Source organism: Apis mellifera, linkage group LG8, assembly GCF_003254395.2.
Source record: "Apis mellifera strain DH4 linkage group LG8, Amel_HAv3.1, whole genome shotgun sequence".
Lineage (NCBI taxonomy): Eukaryota > Metazoa > Arthropoda > Insecta > Hymenoptera > Apidae > Apis > Apis mellifera.
Window position 1 is genome coordinate 10,577,368 of NC_037645.1, and position 14,824 is coordinate 10,592,191.

A 14,824-nucleotide genomic window follows, 5' to 3' on the forward strand; every position below is an offset into this window, starting at 1 on the left:
TGCCATCAATAGAAAAATAGAAAAATTAACATCGAGTTCAAGAGAAAGTATTATCCATCCAATGATTATTCTTTCATCAATGATAAATTCAACCTAAACAAATCGAATACCGTACCTCCAGTTAAAGGGTTAATGTTTATTATCATCGTATGAAATTTACAGGATCGTGAGATCGAACACTTGTAAAGGATGAATAGAAAAATTAACATCCAGTTCAAGGGAAAGTATAAAAATTAACAAATTAACAATTATTCAAAGTATTATCCATTCAATGATTATTTTTTCATCATTCATGATTTTTCATCATTCTTTCATGATAAATTCAAAAATCCGAATAAACGGATTAATAACACAAAGTTAAGGTACGAGATTTATAGGATCGTGAGATTGAACACTTATAAACAGGAGCGGACAATCAATGAATAGAAAAATTAACCGAAGAAAAATATTATCCATCCAATCTTTTATCAATGATAAATTCAACTCGAATAAACCGAATAACCCACAGTTAATGCCTCCATCAACGAATAGAAAAATTAACCGAAGAAAAATAGTATTATCTATCCACTGATTATTCTTTCATCAATGAATGATAAATTCAATAATTCTGAATAAACCGAATAACCCGCCACCAACGAATAGAAAAATTAACGCCGAGTTCGAGGGAATCGAGTATTATCCATTATTATCTTCAAATTATTTTTTCATCAGTGATAAATTCAAAAATCCGAATAACCGGTCCTCCTCTATATCCAAAGAGACTTTGTATTAGCCTAAAATTATTTTCCTATATATATATATCCTCTATATATCCTATATATATATATATATATAGAGAGAGAGAGAGAAAGAGAGATAGAAAAATTAATGCCAAGTTCGAGGAAAAGTATTATCCACTATTATCTTCAAATTATTCTTTCATCAATGATAAATTCAAAAATTCGAATAACCGGTCCTCCTCCAAATCCATATCCAAGAAGACTTTGTATTAATCTAAAATTATTTTCCTATATATATATATATAGGATCCCATTCCCGGCCCAGCATCGCACGCGTGCCCGTTCGAACAAAACGCAAAGGCCGTTATAACAAGATGATTAGAGCGCGTGGTCCACGAGGGGGGGAGAGCGGTGTATATGGAGCAGCCGGTCGCCGCCTATTGTTTTATTCAAGAAACTGAATATTGAAACGAAAGTCAATATCGGGCGGCCCGCTTTCAGGCCGGGCAATGCGTCGATATCCAACAACGATACAACGAACGGTGAAGGTCTGCACGGATGGACACATCCGATCCACTCGTTTTCGCGCGGCAAACGAGCCTAGATAGATAGATAGATAGATAGATGGATAGATGGATGGATAGATAGATGGATAGATGGACGGGAGAGGGGAAGATAAAACGACAGGGTGGGGAGGGGACAGGGTCGGAGCAGCGGCAAATTACTCGAGTGTCTAATTGATCGGGCGTCTATCGTTCGCGATTACCACGGCTACGTCTCGCTCTGGCTGGCGTCTAATGGTCGTGCGGCGTTGGAAATTACCAGAAACGTGCGTTTGAACCTAACGTTTCGTTCCAAACGTTCGTGTGTTTGCGCCCAGGGTTCCAGGAACCACGGCCACGACGAGGAGGACATTAGTTTGCCCTCTTGGAAATTCCTTTCAATATTGATTCCCTCCCCCTCTTCCTCTCTTCATCCTCCCACGACGTGTGTACACGTTGTTTGACGAGATATTAATGTCCCTTCGCCCGGCCGACCGCGTCTCGATAAGGTTTAATGCCTGCCACGCGGCGGCTATTGATTAGGCTCTCTCACTTCGCTCGCGTTTCCAGCCACGAAATGAGCACCTGGAACACCTAGTAGAATTAATGAATCGAAAATGGGTGTTCCAATTCTTGTCGAACTTGCGAGGGAGAATATTTGGAAGGAAATTTTTGATGAAACGTTGCTCTGTACAAGATTAATCTAAAATTTCCAAATAAACGAGTCTCTAATATCATCTCGTCGACTAATATTAATAAGCTAATACGAAATCTCGGTGTTCCAAAGATAGTTCTAATATATATGAAAAATATGAAAGGTCTAAAGGTGTTCAAATTATTCGTGTTATATTAAGAACAAAAATATCTGTGAATCTGATTAATTCAAGAATGCCTGAACAAGAAATTTATGTTTTAATAGGACGATTGAGTTTATGATCTATAAAAATGATAGAAAAGTATATATCGTCCTCGAGATCCTCGTTCAAGAGAAGGGGCAACCTTGAAAAACAGAGAGGAGAGATCCATCCACTCTTCGGTGTATTGTAATAACTTTAAAAAACTCCTCTTCTCCACGAAGAGGGATTGTTGGCAGACTCGAGCACCATTTGGGTGGCAATCTGCGAGAGGTTCGTCCCCTGCAACTCGTTAATTACTCGCCTGCTTTATCCGATAAAGCTCGGGAAGGCAAAAAACGAGTTAGGATTCTGTCCATGGGTTGTCGTCTGCGTTGGATCCCCCTCTAATCCCTGAACACGGTGTTAACGCGGTTATCGTCACCTCCTTAACAGTCTCGCCTCCTTTGTTGCTCGTCCTTGTTTTGCTCGATCGGAATTATCGATGAAAATATCCGTTCCAATGGATGATGATCGAAAGAAACGAATATCCACGTCCACGCACGCTTGGTCAAACACTCTCACTTCTTCTTCCTGCATAATCGATTCCAAAGGGGGAGAGGATAACGAAACGCAAGGATAACGATTCTGAAAGTTTCGAAGCTTTCTTTCCTCGATCTCTTGGACGATTCCAGGTAACTTTTCAACTTAACGCCTCCCCCATCGTTATTCTCGCTCCCTTTTCTTCTTTCCTTTTCTTCTAGGGGAAGGGGAGGGGGTCGAGTATCAAATTAACAACCGCCGAGCAACTCGCGAAAACGAAGCAGCTGCATTCTCTCGCGGCTATAGTTGGACGGCGCGTGATATCAACCGCGTTTAAACTTGCAAACTATGCGCCCAACTTTTTTCCCCTATATACGGGACGTCTTGGAGCGATCTCGCGTCAATATCTTTCCTGTTCCCTCTCCATTTCTCTGACCACGCGTTCCAATAGTTTCGATAATAATTTCGAAAATTTTTAAACGAGAATTTTTAACACGTTGATGCGGGGTACAATAATATTGTGTTGTTGCGAAGATGGTGAATTATCGATTTTAAGAAGGAAACTTGTTGATGGATCTTTTTTACGGAATCGTGAAGCCTTTTGTTTGGACAGGGTGTATTTTTAATATAAATATCGGGGGTTGGTTAGAAAAGTCGAAATGAGACCGATATGTATGATTGGGGTTGTTGCGAAGATGGTGAATTATCGATTTTAAGAAGGAAAGTTGTTGATGGATCTTTTTTACGAAATTTTGAAGCCTTTTGTTTGTGTATTTTTATTATAAATATCGGGGGTTGGTTAGAAAAGTCGAAATAGAATATAATAGCAAGGATACGTATGATTGGGATTGTTACGAAGGTGGTGAATTATCGATTTTAAAAAAGAAAGTTGATGGATCTTTTTTATGGAATCGTGAAGCCTTTTGTTTGTGTATTTTTTTATAAATATCGGGGGTTGGTTAGAAAAATCGAAATGAGATATGATAGCAAGGATATAGGATCGATACGTATGATTGGGGTTGTTGCGAAGGTGGTGAATTATCGATTTTAAGAAGAAAAATATTTGATCGATCTTTTTTACGGAATTGTGAAACCTTTTGTTTGTGTATTTTTATTATAAATATCGGGGGTTGGTTAGAAAAGTCGAAATGGGATATAAAAGCAAGGATACGTATGATTGGGGTTGTTGCGAAGGTGGTGAATTATCGATTTTAAGAAGAAAAGTTGTTGATGGATCTTTTTTACGGAATTGTGAAGCCTTTTGTTTGGACAGAGTATATTTTTTTATAAATATCGGGGAAAAGTCGAAATGGGACCGATACATATGATTGGGGTTGTTACGAAGGTGGTGAATTATCGATTTTAAGAAAAGTTGTTGATGGATCTTTTTTACGGAATTTTGAAGCCTTTTGTTTGTGTATTTTTATTATAAATATCGGGGGTTGGTTAGAAAAGTCGAAATGAGACCGATACGTATGATTGGGGTTGTTGCGAAGGTGGTGAATTATCGATTTTAAGAAGAAAAGTTGTCGATGGATCTTTTTTATGGAATTGTGAAGCCTTTTGTTTGGACAGAATATATTTTTTTATAAATATCGGGGGTTGGTTAGAAAAGTCGAAATGAGACCGATACGTATGATTGGGGTTGTTACGAAGGTGGTGAATTATCGATTTTAAGAAGGAAAATTGTTGATGGATCTTTTTTACGGAATCGTGAAGCCTTTTGTTTGTGTATTTTTATTATAAATATCGAGGATTGGTTAGAAAAGTCGAAATGAGACCGATATGTATGATTGGGGTTGTTGCGAAGGTGGTGAATTAAGATTTTAAGAAAGAAAATTGTTGATGGATCTTTTTTACGGAATTTTGAAGCCTTTTGTTTGGACAGGGTGTATTTTTATCATAAATATCGGGGGGTTGGTTAGAAAAGTCGAAATGGGATATAGTAGCAAGGATATAGGACCGATACGTATGATTGGGGGTTGGAGAGAAGTAATCATAGGGGCACTCGATCATGTTTGAACCTGGACGTTGTCATGGCCACGTCGATATGTGTCGGGGAAAATTGCTTTTATTTTAATTGAATTTTCGAAAAAAAAAAAATAAAAAAGGAAAAAAGGAAAAAAGGGAGGGAAAAAAATAGATAGCGTATCAAACGTGCCGTGTAATCAGCTCCCTACAAAGGACACTTCTATCAAATGCATCCGCAACATTTTACAGAAACATCAGGAACATTCTATTTTCAACTGGTACGGGGTCGATATTAAAAAATAAAAAATAAAAAAAATAAAAATAAAAGCGGATTTTATCGCGTCGAAGGGCGCGGCGCGAAAATTTATATCCCCCGAAATAAAAACCGGAATCGAACCATTACCTAATGCAACACGCGAACAATTAGACAGATTACCCGCAACTCCGATGGATGAACGACCGGCATTAGGGAACCGCAACGTTCTTCCTTTTTTAATCCAAACCTCTACCTTTTTAGCTCTACGTACGCAACAACAAAAGCAAGGATAATTTAACCGGGAATTAATACCATTATCCTCTCTTAATCTTGTCCCAGGCGATCCACTTCTCATCGTTCATTCCAAAAAAATTATTCGAAAGTAATATCGATTAATTTCAAGTGGCAATTATTAACGAGTATGTACGAAATTAAAAAAAGAAAAAAGCAAATAATTCATCCAAATCATTGGAATATGATTAATAATATCAACAATAATAATAATCAATAAATATTATACAAAAAAGATTAATAACTTATCCTATTATGAGTAAAGTAATATCAAAAAATATTCAAATATCAATGAATAAAAGAATACACGAGCAATAATTTATCCTATTATAATATATCGATAAATTCAAATCGATAAATATCACGTACGAAAAACATACTCGATCGGTAACTTATCCTGTGAGTCAACTATCAAAAAAATTCTCAAAATTGAACTATTATTATTAATATTAAAATATCGTGCAAAAAAGATTATTCTATTATAATATATCGATATTCACGATAAAGAATATACAACAAAACTCTTTACGGAATCGTGCAATCCCTTAACGAATCAGCATCGTTAACGTTACGCGTCTTTCCTTACGAATCGGTGCTCGTGGCAAGGCGTGGTATCCAGAAGTTTTGTAGGGAACTGTAGGAGGCAGAGCTCAGCGCAGACACCCGGTGTCACGTGTCAGTGTGCTAGCTAGAAACTGTTGCGAAACGTTCCGCGTGTGAGCACGCGGTAATGCAAGTTCGAGAGAGAGGGAGTGGGGGAAAGGACGGGGAGGGAGGGGCCTGTAGAGGACGACACGTCGCGCGGAATAAGGCACGGAACAGGATAGCGTTGCAACGCCCTTAGGATCTGTTTTGCGCGGCAATAAGAACAATTATGATAATAATTGAATGGTTAACGGTGGCGCGGCAAGAAATTCCTGCTCGAACTTCGCCGACAGTCGTCTGCTAATACTTTACTTATTAGATTGCAACGCGTCGCGGCCGCTAATGGAAAACGTGCAATTGAGTTGGCCCGATGCTGATAGAATCTAGCCAGCCGTGTTGTTACGTCTCTGCCCCTTATTTTCAACGCACCAACGTTTCTTCCTCCTTTCTTTCGTGGAAATGTGGAAATCGAAGTAGCGCGCGAAGAATTTACCCCCACCCTTTCCCTCCTTTTAATCTTATTAACTGTGGAGCTAGGTGAAGCGAAATACTCGATTCGGAGTATTTTTATGACATTTCTGATCGTATAATGAAACGAACGGTAACAGGTTTATAGTATAGTGGCAGTAATCATATTTCCTTTCTTTCTTCCACTCGTGAATTTATATATATATATATATATATATAAATTTTCCTTGAGAATTCCTTTGTCGCCGATTCAATTTTTTTCTTTTTTTTTTTCGAATTGTAATTGAACGGAAATTGGGAAAAATTCACCTAATCGAATTGTCGTGTATACGAAGAGATTGAAATTCACGGCAATAGCAACGAATATTTTCGAGTAATGGAATACGCTTGCTCTTATTATCGTATAGTTTCTATTCTCTACGAGACGAGAAACGGTAAGGATTAGACGAGGATTATTATCGTTTATTATAAATCATTCGTAGAGTTTTATTTCGATCCTCGTGATCTTTAAATTGAAACTTTCTGGTGACTTTTGCCGACCTCCGCATAGCCTATTTATTTCCAACTTTATCCCCAATGACCTCGATTAAAATTTTTCGTTATTTGTGAGCATTCTCAGTTCTAAAAACCTTGACTCAATTACAATTGATTTAAATAGTATTAGAAGTTATAAACTCAATAACAAGATTTGGAAATTGAATAAATTTTTTTTTTTTAAATAATTTATAAATAGAATTCCCAAAAGATTTCGTTATTTATAACCATTCCCCATTTCTCTTCTTCTTGACTCAATTATAATTGATCACGTGTAAATATAAATTGTAAACTCAATAATAAGATTCGGAAATTGAATAAATTATCATTAGAAATAAATATCATTAGAAGTTATAAACTCTATAACAAGATTTGAAAATTGAACAAGTTTTTTTTTTAAATAATTTACAAATAGAATTCCCAAAGATTTATTTATGACTTATTTCTCTATCTCTCTTTTTCTTAACTAAAATATAATTGATCTAAATATCATTAGAAGTTATAAACTCTATAAGAAGATTTGAAAATTAAACAAGTTTTTTTTTAAATGATTTACAAATAAAATTCCTAAAGATTTATTTATAACTATTCTCTCTTCTAGAAACTTTGACTCAATTACAAATCTAAATATCATAAATTATAAACTCAAAATTTGAAAATTGAACAAGTTTTTTTCTTAAATAATTTACAAATAAAAGTAGAATTCCCAAAGATTTATTTGTGACTATTGTTTTTTCTAGAAACCTTGACTCAATTACAATTGATTTAAATACTATTATAAATTATAAACTCAATAACAAGATTTGGAAATTGAATAAATTTTCTTTTTTAAATAATTTACAAATAGAATTCCCAAAGATTATTATTGATTATTCTCTCTTTTAGAAATCTTGACTCAATTACAATTGATATAAATATCATTATAAATTATAAATTTGGAAATTCAACAAGTTTTTTTTTTAAATAATATACAAATGGAATTCCCAAAAGATTTATTTATGACTATTCTCTCTTTTAGAAACCTTGACTCAATTACAATTGATCTAAATACCATTATAAATTATAAACTCAAAATTTGAAAATCGAACAAGTTTCTTTTTTAATAATATAATTTACAAATAGAACTCCCAAAAGATCCCAGCCACGCTTTCTGCCGACTCACCTGTTCGCTCCCTTTGTCTGAATGAAAAGAAGGGGCGGGCCTTGCTTCGAACCTCGGACACAGGCGTATCGATTGTGGCGTGCAATTGAATCCCTGCTGAATCTGTGCGCCATTCGACATACGATCCGTGGCGCAACGTTGTTGTATATCGAGATCCGCATAATCGATGGATCCGTGGTGGCAATCGTGGTGGACACACGCGCTTATATCTTCAAGGGTTTCGACTTTCATCCCTCCACGAAACTCGGAAATTCCCTGCCTTTGACGGCACTTGTTTCGAAGAAATCTATCATGATTGATATGCCGATCCTTGGGTTTGACGGTTGCTCAAACAACGTCTAGACATCCATTTTAACTTTGGATGACCCAATTCAACCGATCTCGAAAGCACCAAATATACACAAAATAAATAAAAATACTTACATATCTATATATATATATATATATATATATATATATATATATATATATATATATATATATATATATATATATATTCCTGTAACGACCAAAATTATCGAAGAAGAGAAAGAAAAAAATAAGAAACTATCTTTATCAAGATATATAAAATTGTAGTTGGAGAACGAAGAATTAAATTTACTTATTAAAAGCGTCGTTTCAGCGATGTTTCTCGGATACTCGCCGTCGATGCGCGATGCAAATTGAAGAGAAGAGAGAGGGGGGGGGGAGAGTAAAAGTAGGGCAAATGTAGATTCTCCCTCTGTAACGCGGGAGAGGAATCAAAATTTTCTAGCTGGCAACTTTTAACGAATCAAGTTTCCGCCAATCGTCTAAGGTTAGAAAGACTTCTCCCTTCTCCTCCTCCCTCCCCCCTCCTCCCCCCTTCGATATTTGCAATCTTCGCCTTTGACAGGCCGGGGTAACTCGGGGTCGGCTAAGAGCGTTGCCACTTTACATACACGGTTATCGCGAAACAACTTTCGTTCGCAACTACGTTCAACGTAACAACTTGGAAACTCGTCGTCGTCGTCGTCGCAAACTTTATGGCGGTTTTCCTCAAAACACGCGTGCCTAGAAACGCGCGGTGGATGAAGATGGAAGAAAGAAAGAAAGGAAAGGAAAAGAGAAAAGAAGAAGAGGAAGAGGAGGAGGAGGAGGAGGAAAAAGCGAAAGAGCACGTAGAAAAGTGAAACCCTCCTCCTCTTCTTCTTTTGGTTGGAGGAAAGGCGGGGGTGCGATCATTAAAATGGAGGGTAACGAGTTACCTTCTTTGTCCACGCCATGGTTTACGATTCGTTTTAGCGACATTACCGCTTTAAGGGAGGTAGTTCCGCGGTTTTAACCGTGGCGGGCTTTTTGAAATTTTGTTAATGCGCTCCTTCGTCTTTTTCTTATCCTGGAATTTTATTATCTCTAAGAGATCGTGCGAATGCAAAAGGACAGACTACTTTTTTCTCTTCTTCTCATCGAATATTTTCGACGACAGGGGATATTTGATATCGAAATATTTCTTTATTCGAATAATAGAAACTAAAATCGATGGATTCGGCAACATTTTGCTTGCTCTTGTATATTGGGTTGGCAATTAAGTAATTGCGGATTTCAGTTGAAATTGATGACGACCTAATCAAAACAATAATCGATTCGGATCGTCACAGTACAACTCGTGAGATTGCAGAGAAGCTTCATGTATCATATACATGCATTGAAAACCACTTAAAACAACTTGGCTATGTTCAAAAACTCGATACATGAGTTCCTCACGAACTGAAAGAAAAGCATTTAACGCAACGCATTAACAGCTGCGATTTGCTAAAGAAACGTAATGAAAATGATCCATTTTTAAAACGACTGATAATTGGCGATGAAAAATGGGTTGTTTACAACAATATCAAGCGGAAAAGATCGTGGAGCAGGCCACGTGAACCAGCTCGAACAACATCAAAAGCTGGTATTCATCGAAAGAAGGTTTTGTTATCAGTTTGGTGGGATTACAAAGGAATTATCTATTTTGAACTCTTACCACCCAACCGAACGATCAATTCTGTTGTCTACATTGAACAATTAACGAAATTAAACAATGCAGTTGAAGAAAAGCGGCCCGAATTGACAAATCGAAAAGGTGTTGTATTCCATCATGACGATGCAAGGCCACACACATCTTTGGTCACTCGGCAAAAATTATTGGAGCTTGGTTGGGATGTTTTGCCACATCCACCATATAGTCCTGACCTTGCACCATCTGATTACTTTTTGTTTCGATCTTTACAAAACTCCTTGAATGGTAAAAATTTCAATAATGATGATGATATCAAATCGTACCTGATTCAGTTTTTTGCTAATAAAAACCAGAAGTTTTATGAACGTGGGATTATGATACTGCCTGAAAGATGGCAAAAGGTCATTGATCAAAATGGGCAACACATTACAGAAGTTATTTAGTTCCATAAATAATAATTTAGTTCCTTGATTGATATCCCTAGCGATACTCGTCATTTTCCCCCAAATTATCGTATACTTTCTGTTATCAATTCAGTCTCGAGATTCAATGAGATTTTTTTGAACGATACTGATTGCTCTTCTAGAATGTTTGTGAAATGATCTTCGTTAGAAATGGATCATTTTCGACGAGAGAATAATTCTCCTAAAAAATATTTTAGTTTCCTCTTTTTTTTTCGTATGAATCGATAGAAAGTTATTGGAAATTTTCCGATGAAACTTTTCTTTTACAGAATAAACCCGAGTAAAAGTTGAGAAAAAACCTACCTAGAATTATTATTTTACAATCTTTTCCAATCCTCCCCTCTCAAGGCGTACGCCACTCTCTTAAATCAGTCAACTCGCTTAAATCTGTTCAGATTTTATTCACACTCCTCGCGTTGATGCGTAGAGAAAAAAGAAGCTTCGCATTTAAAATAAACGCTTCTTCGACTTATAATCGAACCAGCATTCTTTAATTAAAACGAAAAGAGAAAAAGGAGAAAAGGATTAATAATTAACGATCGATGATTAAATATATAAATTACTTAAATTAAAATATAAATTTAAATAAAAATAAATTGTTAAATTTTAAACAAAATTATTAAAGATTTTAAAGATTTTTAAAAAAATATGATTATTTAAATATATCTTAAAATATTTTACTGTCTTCACACGTAATTCTAAAGTTGCATCTTCATTGCAAACAATTATTGTACGAGGATGAAAAGAGTTGTTGAAAAGCTGATACATATGGTTAATACCTTCTTCTGTTGCCTTATAAAGAGCAACCTGTGATGAGAATCATTACTTCTTTAGCATCCATCACTGTGCCAACACCAACAGTCAACAAATGCTTGATTTGTCACCGATAAATCTGCCTCCATTTCCATCTTATTATCATCAAAGGGCGAACCGTTTAATAATTCGCAACGAATTTCCATCTATCTAGCCTTGTAATCAACGAGTATTCTCATTTCGCGCACCATCATCGTTCGTTTTATACAATCGACGCTTATACGAACGCCGTCTCACGGTATGGAAAATGGCTTCGTTCCCCGAAAGCGAAAACCAGACTATTCGGATACTACGATCACCGGAATAATTGTTAAATAATATCCTTTTTTCCCCACGTGTATATATACGTATATACGTATGTATATATTCCACGCTCTCCTGAAACTCCTGTTTTTTAATTGGGTCAATTATCATCGAACAATTTGTATCCGAGAAAAATTCTCTCGTGTCCCGATCAAACATACGCGAACGGTGCTCAAACAAGCGCGCACGCGTTTTATTTTTTATTCTTTTTTCTTTTTTTTTTTTTTCAGATGAAACGAAATATTGAAGTTCCTCGTTTAATTTAACTAACCTGTTGGGGAACGAAACATCTCTCTTCGTCCTTTCCTTTCCTCCCCCTCTCTCTCTTCCCTATTTTTATACTATATATTTCGTATACTTTTTCTCTGTTCTTTCTTTCTTTTTTTTTTTTTTTTTTTACTTTTTCTCGATAAGGTATTTCCGTTGTATTATGCGTTCGACGTTTCTGAACGAGGATACTCTCTTTATCGATTTTCCACTCCTTTCGCCTCGGTTTTTCTTTATTTGTAAGAATGAATTTATTTTAAAGTTGGGGGAAAAAAGTGCCGATACCACTCATACCATTATCTTGGCGGTGACTTCTCTAACAACAACAACAACAATATCAAACGTGCGAGAACATCGTGCACTCTGGTTCTTCTCCACGAGGATAGATCGATATTATAGTGTGTTATGTGCACCGTGATAAAAGGCTGCAAGTTCTTCCTTGAATATCTTCTCTATGCTGAAACGTGTATGTTATATACAGTTTCTAATATCGTGCTGCAGGATTAAGTTGAAATTTAATGGGTTTTCGAATTGGGAGGAGAGGGTCATTTGCGAGGGAGGGAGGATTTATGGGAGGCTGCTGGCAAGCCTTGGAAAAAATAAATAAATAAATCGAGGAGGGTTAATGGGTTATTAATTAAAGAGGGGGCCAAGATTCTCGAGATTTTCCCCCGCGCGTTTGTTGTTGACGATAAATTGGTCCTTGCTCCCTTAATTTATGGTGGCGTTCGAGGACACGCGTTAATAAAATGGACGTAATTTATATCTGTGATATATTGTTAACATTTTTCGAAATCGATCGAAGTTCGGCTCGATTGTAAATAAAACTTTTGATTGAAATTTTGAATAGTTTATATACAAAGATATAATTTTTCTTTAAATAAATAATTTGTCAAAAAGTTTGTCAAAGTTTGTCTTTAGTGCAGTATTATTTCATATAGTTAAATGAAATAAAATTGTTGTTACATTCGATGTATATTTTGATATATATTTTTTACATTAGTTGAACATTCATCTATTTCGTTTAATTATATAATAAAGAAAACTGCAAGAAGGAAAATAAAGAATCGTCTATTTTCAGATCGTTATTACGTATATTTTGATATATATTTTTTACATCAGTTGAACATTTATTTATTTCGTTTAATTATATAATTATATAATGAAGAAAAATGTAAGAAGGGAAATAAAGAATCGTCTATTTTCAGATCGTTATTACGTATATTTGATATATATTTTTTACATTAATTGAACATTTATCTATTTCATTTAATTATATAATTATATAATAAAGAAAAATGCAAGAAGGGAAATAAAGAATCGTCTATTTTCAAATCGTTATTATATTCGATGTATATTTCGATATATATTTTTTACATTAGTTGAATATTTATCTATTTCGTTTAATTATATAATTATGCAATAAAGAAAAATGCAAGAAGGCAAATAAAGAATCGTCTATTTTCAGATCGTTATTACGTATATTTTGATATATATTTTTTACATTAGTTGAACATTTATCTATTTCTATTTTAATTATATAATTATGAATATATTATGAATATATTATGAATATATTTATTATAATTATATAATTATGCAATAAAGAAAAATGCAAGAAGGCAAATAAAGAATCGTCTATTTTCAGATCGTTATTACGTATATTTTGATATATATTTTTTACATTAGTTGAACATTTATCTATTTCATTTAATTATGAATATATTATTATGAATATATTATGAATATATTATGAATATATTTATTATAATTATATAATTATAATAAAGAAAAATGCAAGAAGAAAAATAAAGAATCGTCTATTTTCAGATCGTGCCACGATTTTGGAAATTGGGTGCAGGTCAGCGGATATTCAAGAGAAGGAGGGCAAATAGGTCAGTAAATATTTTAACGAGTAGTCTTGAATTAAAATTTGTCATATCCTTTCGCTCTAATTATTCGAATATAAAATTGGAACGATAAAATCCTATTAATACCCGATGATAATTTCGCCCTGGGAAAGTTCCATCTCCAATTTTGTAAATTTCTCTTTCTCTTTCTCTTTCTCGTCCTTTGTTCAAATCGGTGCTCACCTTTTCAAAATGTATCCTCTCGCAATTTAAATATCCATCTCTGTTAAATCCACGGTGTTTTAAAAGTTTTTCAGAAGCGAAACGATTTCCCCCTACTCGCCACCATTCTTTCCCTTCGCGGATAATGAATTCCCTCTTTTCGTGCGTCCACGCGTGTGCCCACCCTTCTATTTTCTTTGGTAATGACCGCGGAAGAAATATAAAAACGCGCTAAAGGCGGGCACGAGAACGAAAGAAACGGGGATGAATTTATTACGTTTATTGTTAAATGGAATCGACACAAGTATCTCTTGTTTTTTTAATCCACTTATCGTAAGATATCATAAGACACGATATTTTCCTCCTTTTTTATCACTATCATTTTTATTTTAACCATCTCGTGGAATATTAATTAAAATCTGTCTAGAGTTCAGCTAACCTTAGTGAAAAGTAATATCCACATCATAAGATACTTTCCTTCATTCTTATCTTCAACCAAATAATTAGCGTGCATCGAAAGTATGTTATTTTTATTTTAACCATCTCGTGGAATATTAATTAAAATCTAGACTTTAACTAATCTTAGTGAAAAGTAATATCCACACCATAGATATTTTCTTTCTTATCACTTCAATCGAATTATTAGTGTGCATTGAGAGTATACTATTTTTATTTTAACTCTATTTTAACTATCTCGTGGAATATTAATTAAAATCTAAACTTTAGCTAACCTTAGTGAGAAATAATATCCACACCATAAGATATTTTCTTTCTTTCTTATCACCTTAACCAAATGATTAGCGTGCATTGAGAGCATGCCATTTTTATTTTAACCATCATAAAATACTTTCCTTCTTTCTTATCACCTCAATCGAATTATTAGCGAGAGCATGCCATTTTTATTTTAACCATTTCGTGGAATATTAATTAAAATTTATCTAGATTTTAGCATCCTTTCTTATCACTTCAATCAAATTATTA

General features: G+C 34.7%; 1 protein-coding gene across 1 annotated transcript in view; it reads left to right on the forward strand.

Moving 5' to 3' along the window:
• Nucleotides 1-14,824, forward strand: part of LOC100577283 — a 400,113-nt gene that overhangs the window by 26,162 nt on the left and 359,127 nt on the right. The window contains exon 2 of the mRNA XM_026442341.1: nucleotides 13,602-13,666. The gene's annotated coding sequence lies outside the window, so the exon portion shown is untranslated. The remainder of the gene's footprint in view (nucleotides 1-13,601; nucleotides 13,667-14,824) is intronic.